Source organism: Mauremys reevesii, linkage group 11, assembly GCF_016161935.1.
Source record: "Mauremys reevesii isolate NIE-2019 linkage group 11, ASM1616193v1, whole genome shotgun sequence".
Taxonomy (NCBI): Eukaryota; Metazoa; Chordata; order Testudines; family Geoemydidae; genus Mauremys; species Mauremys reevesii.
In genome coordinates this window covers 13,123,903-13,137,518 of record NC_052633.1, presented here as the reverse complement: position 1 = coordinate 13,137,518, position 13,616 = coordinate 13,123,903, and the positions used below count along the sequence as shown (strand labels likewise).

Genomic DNA, 13,616 nt, shown 5'->3' with positions numbered 1-13,616 from the left:
CAGATGCATAGGACACATGAAATCAAAGAGAGTCATACAGGCATAGGTCATCCATAGCTCTAAACTAAAGCCCAATCTTGTTCCCCTTCAAGTCATGGGGACCCCGATTCTCAGCAAGGGTAAATCAAAATAGTTCCACTGAAATTTTACCATTGACTCCAATGGGAGCAGGATTGGTCCTTTCATGGGGCTGATACACCTGTCACCCTTCAGGGGGTGAGGGTAGAGGGGGCGTTACAGACATAGGGCTGCCCCCGGTCTCGGGGCTGCATGGTCCTGTGTCCTTAGTCCGATGACCCTTGTGATCAGGGCAGCACAGCCTGACAGCCAGAATCAATAATACAGTCCCTGTTATCAGGGCAGTCTGGCCTAGTGGCCACAGTCAGTAGCATGGCCCTTGCTGTTGGGGCAGTGCAGCCTAGCATCCAGAGTCAATAATATGGCTCTTGCTCTCACAGCAGCGCAGCCTAATAGCCAGAGTCAGGGATACGGCCCTTACTCTCAGAGCAGTGCTGCCTAGCAGCCAGAGTCCATAACACAGCCCTTGCTCTCAGGGCAGTGTGGCCTAATGGCCAGAGTCAACACTACAGCCCTTACTGTCAGGGCCGTGCAGCCCAATGGCCAAAGTCAGTGGCATGGCCCTCACCCTCAGGGCAGTGCGGCCTGATGTCCAGAGTCGATAATACAGCCTTTGCTCTCAGGGCAGTGCAGCCTAGTGACCAGAGCCTATAACAGTGGTGAGTGGGGCCAGTGGTGGCCAAGATAGGGGGACCCAGGCCCACCCTCTCCACCAGGTCCCAACCTACGGCCCTGTTGGTGGCAGGGTTACCCGCCACCAGCTCGGCAGGGCTCCAACCGAAACATGCCGAGCCTTGCTCCAGTTCTGTGACTGTTTCCCTGCAAAACCTCCCTGGGTTACTTCCTACCCAGTGCGGGGCGGATACACCCCATCACAGTCCTCTCGAGAAGAAATGTTTTCGTGAGAATGACCCAGATGGATGTCACGTGTTAGTTCCAGAGACAATATCCCATCAGAAATTATTGGCAACCTAGCTACCACCCATCAATAAAGCAAGGGCAATGAAGGCGTGGCATAACAGTTACTTATCTGACTTCACAATATATGGCATCTTGTTCGACCAATGCTCAGATGCATTTGGAAACTCTGGGACTGATCCATTCTTGGCATAAATGCATGCCGCCCCCTTTGATATCACTGGTGAGTTGTGCCTACTTATATCACAGGTTAATTTGGTACATACCCTTCAATGGAAAGAAGCCAATTTTTGGTAAACAAACTGGATGCTTAATACTCCACACATTCTGGGGCCAAAATCCATTCTCAGTAAAAGCAGTGCTACTCTAATGAAGTCAGTGGAGTGTAGCAATGTAACTACTGATGATGCTACTATTTCCAAAACACATCAATGCTGGAGTGAAATCATGGCTCCACTGAAGTCAATGGCAAAACTCCCCTTGACTTCAGTGGAGCCAGAATTTCACCCTTTAACTCCAACAATGACTTAACAGGCTGGGAAAATGCAAACAGTTCATTGCTTGATTTGCAGTTATTACAGTCCTAGGCTCTGAACCTGTTTATGAGTTCCATGAAGGACCCCAATGAAATCAATGGGGTTCACCCATAGGGGCACATTTGCATGGCCAGGGACTTACGCAAAAAAAGCAGGCCTCTGAATGATCAAGTGGCAGAACAAAGGATGTCTCAACGATACTGAGAAAAAGTTCATCTGGAACACCCTATAAAGTGCTATATACTGGGGCACTACTGAGCAAAACACACTAGGCTAGGAATTTAATACCAGTAAATAGAAAAATGTTCTCAGTACCCATTAATAGCTCACTGCTATAAATATATCTATCAATCAGTGACCCATTTGCTCTACCAAAAACCACAGCTGTTACTGCACCACTGATAGCATCACTCCGCTGTGAGAAAGTATTTTTCTGTTTGTCCTTTTTGTGAAGTCATTGTTCCCTCCCATAAACACGGGCTTTGTATTAGATGCTTTTTCTTCTCTTTTCTTTTTTTCTTGCTTTAGAGGCCAGTTACTGTACATTTGCTCTGCCGAATGCACTGCAAACAGTATGAGGAATGACACCCTTCTTCTATGTAGCACATACTTGTCTGAATAAAGATGGAACCTGGGAAACAGTCCCGGTTCCACAGATGTTGGCTATCACACAGTGTAGGGTCAGCTGGCGCCCCAGTAGATGGGTAGCTATGGAATGCCAGGAGCTTCCCACTCAATGTACAACACTAAGGATTATGGGGTACTGCCTGCCGTGACTAATTATGAAAGCGAGTGGGAGCAGGGCAGGACTATTTCTCAGCTCCTGTGAGCCCCCCATCCATACTGGCTACCCCTGCCAGGAAACCACTGCTGGACTGAGAGAGGCTGTAACCATTTCCTGAGAACGGCTCAACACCTGCAAAGACAGCAGGGCCCCACTACTGATCAGCTCCCTAAGAACTTGGGGAGGCAGCCCTGAGATATATGTTAGGGCAGAGATCACTGCCATCTCCTGCCTTACCCGCTGCAGGGTCCCTGCGACACAACCTACTTGTCAGTATGAAATGTATATAAGACTTCTTTTGCTAAAGAGAATTTGGGGAATTTCTATAGATTTGGTTGAAGCAAAGTAACCACACAAACCCAAGCTGGGAAAAGTATCAGAGGGGTAGCCGTGTTAGTCTGGTTCTGTAGAAGCAGCAAAGAATCCTGCGGCACCTTATAGACTAACAGAAGTTTTGCAGCATGAGCTTTCGTGGGTGAATACCCACTTCTTCGGATGCAAGCAGTGGAAATTTCCAGGGACAGGTGTGTATATATAAGCAAGCAAGAAGCAAGCTAGAGATAACGAGGTTAGATCAATCAGGGAGGATGGGGCCCTGTTCCAGCAGCTGAGGTGTGAAAGCCAAGGGAGGAGAAACTGGTTCTGTAATTGGCAAGCCATTCACAGTCTTTGTTTAGTCCTAAGCTGATGGTGTTAAATTTGCAGATGAATTGGAGCTCAGCAGTTTCTCTTTGAAGTCTGGTTCTAAAGTTTTTTTGTTGTAAGATGGCCACCTTAACATCTGCTATTGTGTGGCCAGGGAGGTTGAAGTGTTCTCCTACAGGTTTTTGTATATTGCCATTCCTAATGTCTGATTTGTGTCCATTTATCCTTTTCCTTAGAGACTGTCCAGTTTGGCCGATGTACATAGCAGAGGGGCATTGCTGGCATATGATGGCATATATTACATTGGTGGACGTGCAGGTGAATGAACCGGTGATGGTGTGGCTGATCTGGTTAGGTCCTGTGATGGTGTTGCTGGTGTAGATATGTGGGCAGAGTTGGCATCGAGGTTTGTTGCATGGGTTGGTTCCTGAGCTAGAGTTACTATGGTGTGGTGTGCAGTTGTTGGTGAGAATATGCTTCAGGTTGGCAGGTTGTCTGTGGGCGAGGACTGGCCTGCCACCCAAGGCCTGTGAAAGTGTGGGATCATTGTCCAGGATGGGTTGTAGATCCCTGATGATGCGTTGGAGGGGTTTGAGCTGGGAAAAGGCATTTAAAGAGCACTCTGTACTTGCTATTGGAGTCACATTTTTATCTATTATAGAGCTACACAAGGACATTAGTACAAAGTTCACACTTGTACACATAAGATGTGCCCTAAAGGACCAACATACTCTCAAAATCTGTACTTCTATATGCACTTTCTAATCACCTTGGTACTTTTTTTTTTTTTAAACCTCACTGCATAAATAGTAGAAGGGAGTGTAAAATCACCAAGTTGTTACATATAAAAAGCAAGGAATCCCTTTATACATGCATATTTTTATCATAGCATACAGCTTGTCAGTGTCTATACCAGGGGTCGGCAACCTTTCAGAAGTGGTGTGCCGAGTCTTCATTTATTCACTCTTATTTAAGATTTTGCGTGCCAGTCATACATTTTAATGTTTTTAGAAGGTCCCTTTCTATAAGTCTATAATATATAACTAAACTACTGTTGTCAAGTATCAGAGGGGTAGCCGTGTTAGTCTGGATCTGTAAAAAGCAGCAAAGAGTCCTGTGGCACCTTATAGACTAACAGACATATTGGAGCATAAGCTTTCGTGGGTGAATTCTGTGCCTATTAGAACTTATAATTTCTCTCTAAAGCCCCTTGACTCCTGCTCCTGCTAATAAAGAATCCTCAGTCAGCAATCTCCAGCATGTGAAAGCCGGGGATAATACAAGTGGGCAGCTTTTTACAGAACAAACATAACACCAGGGACGGGAAATAAAAGGGCTGATGAACAATATAAATCCTCCCTGAAGATTCATATTTTATTTCTCCCCTTTAAAACTTATTTTAAAGGGTGCTGAATCAGCTCTTCTTGCAGCGGTGCGTTGCTTTCGTTTATTACAGCAAGTTATTCTGCAGCCATTTACCAGAGGGCAAGAAAAGTTGCGTGGCTTTCGCAAAACCAAATGGGGCCAAGACCCAGTAACACTTGTGGTGGCAGACGGAGCTGTGAGCAGACTCTAAATAAATTCTATCCCCTTACACATTGTCCTAGCTTTTATGTCTGCCTTGCATTCTGGGCATGCCAGCGAACTATCCATTCAGCATCGCTTGCTCCAATGGGAGACAGTGAGGGCAGTCTTCTACATTGAGAGAGAGGCTGCCGTGAATCAGCTTTTAATACAGTGTGACAAGTACAGCTCGACCACTGCTTTTGAAGGCCATCTAACATCAAAGCTGAACCAAACATGACTTTTATAATCAATATTCAACTAAAAGTAAAACTCTAGGGGAGATCTGACTGATTTTATATATATTATATATATATATATACACACACAGACACACACACACATATCACATATATATAAAGAGAGAGATGCTATTTAGAGTTGCTCAGAGAATGAAACATACACCTGTTCCTTTCTAGAAAGCTGGGCAAAACACCAAAAGCTTCATGAATAATAATGCCATTCCTTAAATGTCGTGATCGGTGATGTACTGATTTCTAAAAATGAAATTTGACATTTTTGGGGGGAGTTTTTTGTTTGTTTGTTTTTACTATACATGTAATTGTGGTTTAGCAGAGATCTATTTAGAGGCATACAAATTATCTGGCAAAATCATACTCGAGCTCCAAATAGTAAAGATTAAAATAAAACAAACCAACAAGCGTTTTGGAAAGGATTAAAACTCGCACCGTCAGGACAAAAAGTAGTCTCTAGCTAATGAGGGTCAGGAACTAACTTTCCCTGTAGGCACGTTATCACAAAATGCCCTGTCTGGATTGGCTCACGACTATGAGTATCAACCTCAGGGAAGACTGTAAAAAAGCAGGGCAGGCATCCCAAACTGGTTGTAAATTCTGATTTCACTAACCTGGTAACAAGTGTGAACTCCTAAAGCACTATACCAGTCTTACCATCAGGGCCGGCTCCAGGCACCAGCTAAAGAAGCAGGTGCTTGGGGCGGCACTCCGCTGCTATTGGGGCGGCACGTCCCGGTCTTTGGCGGCAATTCGGCAGCGGGTCTCTCAGTCCCTCTCGGAGTGAAGGACCTGCCGCCGAATTGCCGCCAAAGAGAGGAGCAGCACAATCGCGCTGCCGTGGGTTGTTTGGTGTTTTTTTTTTTTTGCCGGTTGAGGCAGCAGAAAACCTGGAGCCGGCCCTGCTTACCATATTGTCACAGACAGTCCCCTTGGGCATCGCAGTCTATCTTGCTACCCAGGCAAGCTGGACTATGTGATAGATGGTCACTTTACACTAAAATTCACAACAATATTCAAGTTACTCCCAGTCCCAAAGGACCAGTCACTTACCCCAGATCAATTGTACTCAGATCTCAAACCAAAAACATCGCCTGTAGACAATCCTGTAATAAACTAACTGAAGATTTATTAAGTAAGAAAAGAAATGACAGTTATTTGCAAGGTTAAAACAGGAAACACACACACACAAATGAGTTACAGTCTTAGATTTAAAAAGGTAATATAAGCTTCTACAATAAGCATCTCTGTATGTCCTTTAGGGCTGACTTATGCCAAGTAGCATGGGCATAGCTTGCTTATGTTTTGGAATCTTTGCTGCTCAGAGTCCAGACCACATGAAGATCCCAGTTTCTCCTTGTCAAGGATTTTTATCACATTCAAGCTGGATTTAGTGGCAGGTGACCCAGGTGCTGGGCTCAGGATACTTAGACAAGTTAGATGTCTTCAAATCACCAGGGCCTGATTAAATGCATCCTAGAATACTCGGGGAGCTGACTGAGGAGATATCTGAGCCATTAGCAATTATCTTTGAAAAGTCATGGAAGACAGGAGAGATTCCAGAGGACTGGAAAAGGGCAAATATAGTGCCCATCTATAAAAAAAGGAAATAAGATTGCAGACCAGTAAGCTGAACTTCTGTACCCGGAAAGTTAATGGAGCAAATAATTAAGCAATCAATGTGCAAGCACCTAGAAGATAATAAGGTGATAAATAACACTCAGCATGGATTTGTCTAGAACAAATTGTGTCAAACCAACCTGATAGCTTTCTTTGACAGGGTAACAAGCCTTGTGGATGGGAGGAAGTGGTAGATGTGGTAATTTTGACTTTAGTAAGGCCTTTGATAGAGTCTTGCATGACCTTCTCATAAACAAACTAGGGAAATACAACCTAGATGGACCTACTACAAGGTGGGTGCATAACTGGTTGGAAAATTGTTCCCAGAGAATAGTTATCAGTGGTTCATAGTCATGCAGAAAGGGCATAACGAGTGGGGTCCTGCAGGGACCGGTTCTGGGTCCAGTTCTGTTCAATAGCTTCATCAATGATTTACATAATGGCAAAGAGAGCACGCTTATAAAGTTTGTGGATGATACCAAGGTGGGAGGGGTTGCAAGTGTTTGGAGGATAGGATTAAAATTCAAAATGATCTGGACAAACTTGAGAAATGGTCTGAAGTAAACAGGATGAAATTCAATAAGGACAAATGCAAAGTACTCCACTTATGAAGACACAATCATTTGCACACATACAAAATGGGAAATGACTGCCTAAGAAGGAGGACTGCGGAAAGGGATCTGGAGGTCATACTGGATCATAAGCTAAATATGAGTCAACAGTGTAATGCTGTTGCAAAAAAAGCAAACATCATTCTGGGATGTATTAGCAGGAGTATTGTAAGCAAGACACGAGAAGTAATTCTTCTAATCTACTCTGCGCTGATTAGGCCTTGTCATAAACAGATAGTTAAAGGTTAATGTCTCTTTTACCTGTAAAGGGTTAAGAAGCTCAGTAAACCTGGCTGACACCTGACCAGAGGACCAATAAGGGGACAAGATACTTTCAAATCTTGGTGGAGGGAAGTCTTTATTTTGTGTTCTTTGTTTTGGGGGTTGTTCGTTCTCAGGACTGAGAGGGACCAGAATCAGTCCAGGCTCTCCAAATCTTTCTGAATCAGTCTTTCACGTTTCAAACTTGTAAGTAGCACAGGCAAGGAGTGTTAGTCTTATGTTTGTTTTCTCAACCTGTAAATGTTCCTTTTTGCTGGAAGGATTTTTACCTCTGTTTGCTGTAACTTTGAACCTGAGGCTAAAGGGGGTTTCCTCTGGGCTATATGAATCTAAGTACCCTGTAAAGCATTTTCCATCCTGATTTTACAGAGATAATTTTTACCTTTTCTTCCTTTAATTAAAAGCTTTCTTTTTAAAAAACCGGATTGATTTTTCCTTGTTTTAAGATCCAAGGGAATTGGGTCTGAACTCACTAGGGATTGGTGAGGGGGGATGGTTAATTTCTCCTTGTTTTAAGATCCAAGGGGTTTGGATCTATGTTCCCCAGGGAAGGTTTTGGGGGGACAGAAATTGTGCCAGACACTGATATCTGGCTGGTGGCAGCATTACCAGATCTAAGCTAGTAAGTAAGCTTAGAAGTATTCATGCAGGTCCCCACATTTGTACTCTAAAGTTCAAAGTGGGGGAGGAAACCTTGACAGGCCTCAACTGGAGTATTGTGTCCAGTTCTGGGGGACACATTTCAGGAAAGAAATGGACAAATTGGAGAAAGTCCAGCAAAGAGCAACAAAAATGATTAAAGGTCTAGAAAACATGACCTATGAGAGAAGATTGAAAAAATTGGGTTTGTTTAGTCTGGAGAAGAGAGGACTGAGAGGGGACATAACAGTTTTCAAGTACATAAAAGGTTGTTCCAAGGAGGAGGGAGAAAAATGGTTCTTCTTAATCTCTGAGGATAGGACAAGAAGCAGTGGGTTTAAATTGCAGCAAGGGCGGTTGAGGTTGGACATTAGGAAAAACTTCCTAACTCTCAGAGTGGTCAAGCACTGGAATAAATTGCCTAGGGATGTGGTGGAATCTCCATCATTGGGGATTTTTAAGAGCAGGTTGGACAAACACCTGTCAGGAATGATCTAGATAACACTTAGTCCTGCCTTGAGTGCAGGGGACTGGACTAGATGACCTCTCGAGGTCCCCTCCAGTTTTATGATTCTATGTTGTTTTTGTTGTTAGAGAGAAATGGGAAAATAGAATGTTTGAAGTAACATGTTTCAGGTATTCCGTATGTGGATTCATTTTTCACAAGTCTCCTAGAATGTTCTGGACCTTTGTAGAATCTCCTGGAACTTTCCAGACTTTCTGAGAACTAAATTTTCCTTGGACCTCCTAGAATGTTGTGAGTCATGCCATCGCAGGTATGTAAGGGGCAGGGCGTCTCCAGTCAGTCAGCGAGATAAAAGAATGAACTTAAGTGAGAACCCAGCTGCGATATTGTGAACCTTATTTTATCAGGTAATTGTTAAAGTGTACTTGTGTTTTAAGACTTGAAGAGTGCAAGTAACAACTAATAAGGGACATATTTAATGAGACACCAGAGATATCAATTGAACCCCTAGCTAGGCAACAACATAAAAGAAATACTGTTACTTCTTTTGTCATGCTTAACACGTTATATTTGATGACTTTCTAAGACTGCGGAACATAGATTTTTGCTCTCCCTAATACTGACTGTTTTGCCCCGCAGAAAATAAAAGATACCCCCAAAGAAACCTTCAGGAACTCAGTATAGGAAACAAAAAGCTCAGTTGCAATCTAGTTTCCAGCAAGGGGCAAATTTGATGGGAAACAAATGAATGGCGAGGTGCTGAAGACACTCCTCGCCTGGGGCACCATTTGGTCTAGGGCCTGCCCTGGGTAGTGAGGAATGCAATCCACGAGGTCTCTGACATTTGATGCTACACAATGCCTTGTTTGCCTTCAGTGGGCCATCTTATGTGCAGGATGAGCACTTTACCTTAATTAATGCTTCTTTTGCTGTTTGGTGAGTTACACCGTTGGAGAGGTTTACAATGCAAACACTCAGTATAGCTTGATACCATGGACTACAGGTCTGTCGCATCTTACGCGCATTTAACATGCGTGATTTCAGCTTTACGGGGTCGGCAAAAAAAAAAAAAGAGAAAAATAACAATTTAAATACTGTTTCTGTAGTGTGGGCAATTCTGCCCGCCATTCAACTCAATGTAATTTTGACTATACGCTGTTTTCGCTTTACGCGCTAACCACAAAACGGAATCCCCGTGTAAGATGAGACAGACCTGTACAGCTAGTATGACTAGCACATGCAGCATTCTACAAGCATTCCATAAAGTCTGAACCCTAAACACATTCTTATAACATGAATATCTATTTTAACGGTACTAACCCACAGGTCAGAGAGATTGGTTCGCAGATGTGCATTTGACAGTGCTCAGTGAGACCCTGGGCCTTTGGCATGAGCTGGCAGCTGTTCTGCCAGCGTCACAGCCTACTGGAGGGTTTCTTCCACCTTCCTCTGAATCAGCTGATACTGGTCACCGGCAGAGACTGGCTGGACCACAGGTCTGATCATTATGTCAATTTGTATGACACTGAGTTAGTTTAATCTCCCCCGGTTTCTTGCATTGTTGGTGCAATAGGCGAGAGCGCGAAAAGGGAAGGTAGAAAGGTGACTGCTTCCCCAAAGAGTGGCCAATCAACATAGCCTCCCCAACCCAAACATTTCTACAAGGAAATCTTCTGGTAATTGGGCACCCTTGACTGCTGGGGTATGCTCATGGGATACAGCTGGTTAAAAAACTGAAAAACTTCCATCAACATTTGCATCTTTATTTCTTGTTGAAAAATTTTCAAAATTTGGAAAATGTTACCTCTTCTAAGAAAGACTCTGAGGGGAATAACAAGCAAACGCCACTAGAGTCACATTCTGGCATTTTCCCCTTACATTCTACTTCCCCTTCCATGGGTGGTTTGATTTGCTTTTTACAAGGGAGGCAGACTGAGCCTAGACTTTTATATAACAAAACATTGTAAATATTCTGCCTTCCCTACAAAATTGAAAATTTTGCTGAAGGAAGTCAGACTAGAAGATTGCAATAGCCTTGGCTGGCCTTAAAAAAAAAAATCTATGAATGTTCAAGAAATTGGCAGAGGCAAATTTTTTCCATTTTTGCAGGTAAACTGCAATTTTGTGGTGAAATGACCCCCTTCTGCCCCCCTACGCCCCAGTGAAAATATCCTATACATTTAAGTAAAGGTCAAGGATGACAAATCAGTTTTCACTTTTCCACTAACCTGTGTTTTCAGGGGCAGTTAGAATCTCTCTGTACGGTTTTAATGGCTTCTCAGTAATTTGTTTGATGCAACTGGCATTTGTAATTATATAATGTAACGCTTAAGGTCCTAGGTTACCAATACAGGAATCTGATGTAAATTCAGTGTCGTGAAATATGGTACAATGTGAATCTGAATATATAGCACTAAAACAACCATTCAGTGCAGCTGTACATAATTACAAGTATTCCAAAAATGTGTTCTTAAAACTCTCTCATTCTGATTGCTTAATGGGGTCCCTTAATAGGGGTAAGTTGTCTCATTAAGCAATCATAATGAGGACATTTTAAATCACAGGTCATTTTAAAAGCATTATTTTTTTGGACTAGAACTCAGCCGCACACGTATTTGGCCACAGACTCACTTAAAATTTAATATTTTTTTAAAAAGAGGCATCCTTATTTTCCAATATAAACTGACATATTTAACAGGTCAACATTGCTTTGACATTCCTATAATGCAACAATAATAATAAAGTGTTTGTCTATTGTATTCGCCGGTACAAAAATTTAAGAGTGAAAGAATTATCCCGCTTATGAGGATTTCTAGTTAAATAAGTAGACTGGTCTCACATTTTTATGCTCTTTTCAGCCACTATATCATACATATTTTTTGCTTCAAATTGTGTCTGAGGATGTTATACTGCATTGGAGGTCAGGAGTTCTTTGCATTTCATGCTCTAATGAATATTACAGTGGAGATAATTCATTCAATTTACTTATGTATTGACTGGGCACAATTGTACAGTGTGCACATGATTGCTGACATTTCTTTTAAAAGTAATTTAATCTATTTTGGAAAGGTTAGGACAAAATTAAGATTAAGATTTCAAGTTCTCAACCTTTTTTAACTGATATTTTGAAGAAATGATTACAGCAAGAGAGAAAAGGACAGCTATATGACAGTAATAGAAAACAAATTTATACTCCTACTATAACAAATGGGCCATACTATGATGAATAGAATATCACTCTAATCATGAGGCATTCTAGAAAATATACACAGGGGGTGAAACCCTGGCACTGCTGAAGTTAATGAGAGTTTTGCCATTGACTTCAATGAGGCTAGGATTTCACCCAGAGATTTTATACTTGCCTTCATGGCTGGTTCTTAATCAGATAGGATACTGACAGAACAAAAGTATTGTGTATAGTAATATTACGGATATGAACTCTCACGCTTCAAGGGCATAAGCCAACATTAAATGAGGAAGGATAGCACGAAACCTTTCCTAGGAGCCTGTTATTTCATAACCGCCTACCACTGGGTGTCTTACCCCTTCCTCTGAAGCATTTGATAGTGGCCACTGCCAGAGAGGGTTTACCGGACTAGATGGCCAGCTGCTCTGAGCTCATAAAGCATTTCCTAGGTTTCTGTGTGACAAACAAATTTAGTACCATTAACAAAGAAATAAGCTGGTTGGAGACAGTGGAGTCTAGTCGACAGGGCATTGGACCAAGATTCTGTTCCTGGATCTCCCACTGTCGTTGGCCAAGTTACCTCCCCTCCCTGTGCCTGTTTCCCCTCCCACTCTTTGTCTGTCTTCTCCATTTGGAAGATGAGCTCTTCAAGGCAAAGTCAGTCTCTTAGAGCTGGTCTACACTGGGCGGGGGGATCGATCTAAGATACGCAACTTCAGCTACGCGATTCGCGTAGCTGAAGTCCAAGTATCTTAGTTCGACTTACCTGGCCGCCCTCATGGCACCAAGTCGACTGCCGTGGCTCCCCCGTTGACTCCGCTTACTTCTCCCGCCAAGGTGGAGTACGGGTGTCGATTTGGAGATTGATTTATCGCGTCTAGATGTATAATTCATATGCCTCAGAGACAAATACACACGTTAACCTTGGACATGTTTGAGAGACATTTGTGAATGCGTTTGCCAGTGGAAGCTCTTGCTGAGAAGCTCCTGTCTCTCTTTATCCCCAGGAGTGGAAGATCTCTGTGGCATATAATATGTTAATAAGTATAATATGTTAATAATCCCCGATAAATGTATTACTATCTGCCGATCCGGCGGGTAGTGTAGATGTGGCCTTAGTGTATGTTTGCACAGTGGCTAGCACAATGGCCAGCCTCAGCTGGATTCTCTAGGTGCCATCTCTCTGTCTTGGGTACTGAGATAGCCATCGTATCTTAGCACCTACAATCTTTAATGCGTTTAGCCTCACAACACCCCTGTGAAGTAGGGAAGTGTATAGGTTTTGTATCGGTAGGGAAAAGAGAGAGAGGAGGGGTAAGTGATTTCTACCAGGTCTGATAGGAAGTCTCTGGCAGAGCAGGGAATTGGACTCTGGTCTCCCAAGTCATAGGCTACTGCCCTAACAACTGGACCATCCTTCCTCTTTGCACTGTAATATACATACATACATAATAAATTTAGGAGAAAGCAATAAACAGCAGCTGGAAGAGAGGGAGCATTTCATGTGGTTCAATTGACTCCTCTGACCAATAAAGGAGCAGTTCTGATGGATTCCACACAGAGCCCTATTCCGTCTCCTTGTTTGGAACATGGGGTGGCAGCAATGAATGTAAAATAAGAATGAAAAGCTAAATTTCTGCCTATATCTATCATAGTTCTAACTTATTAACATATTATATGCCACAGAGATCTTCCACTCCTGGGGATAAAGAGAGACAGGAGCTTCTCAGCAAGAGCTTCCACTGGCAAACGCATTCACAAATGTCTCTCAAACATGTCCAAGGTTAACGTGTGTATTTGTCTCTGAGGCATATGAATTATACAGCACAATGCCTTCTTTTTATTTGGTACTTCTGATCCAAGGATCTCCAGGGCTAGAAAGCACTAAAGCCTCATCACAGCACTTTATTATATCTAGTTTGCAGCTGGATAAACCAAGGGGCAGATTGGTCTATTGCCCAGACTAGTATAGCAAATTAATGGCAGAGCCAGGATTAGAATCAAGAAAGTTTGATTCCCTTTTTTACCACTGT

The 13,616-nt window shown here is 42.9% G+C and overlaps 1 protein-coding gene and 1 long non-coding RNA gene across 8 annotated transcripts in view; one reads left to right on the top strand and one right to left on the bottom strand.

Moving 5' to 3' along the window:
* The window catches only part of ERBB4 (erb-b2 receptor tyrosine kinase 4), a 1,095,893-nt gene that overhangs the window by 799,482 nt on the left and 282,795 nt on the right, over positions 1-13,616 (bottom strand). The window lies entirely within an intron of this gene.
* Positions 8,704-13,616, top strand: part of LOC120374439 — a 29,775-nt gene continuing 24,862 nt past the window's right edge. The window contains exon 1 of the long non-coding RNA XR_005586098.1: positions 8,704-8,803. This is a non-coding gene — a long non-coding RNA (uncharacterized LOC120374439). The remainder of the gene's footprint in view (positions 8,804-13,616) is intronic.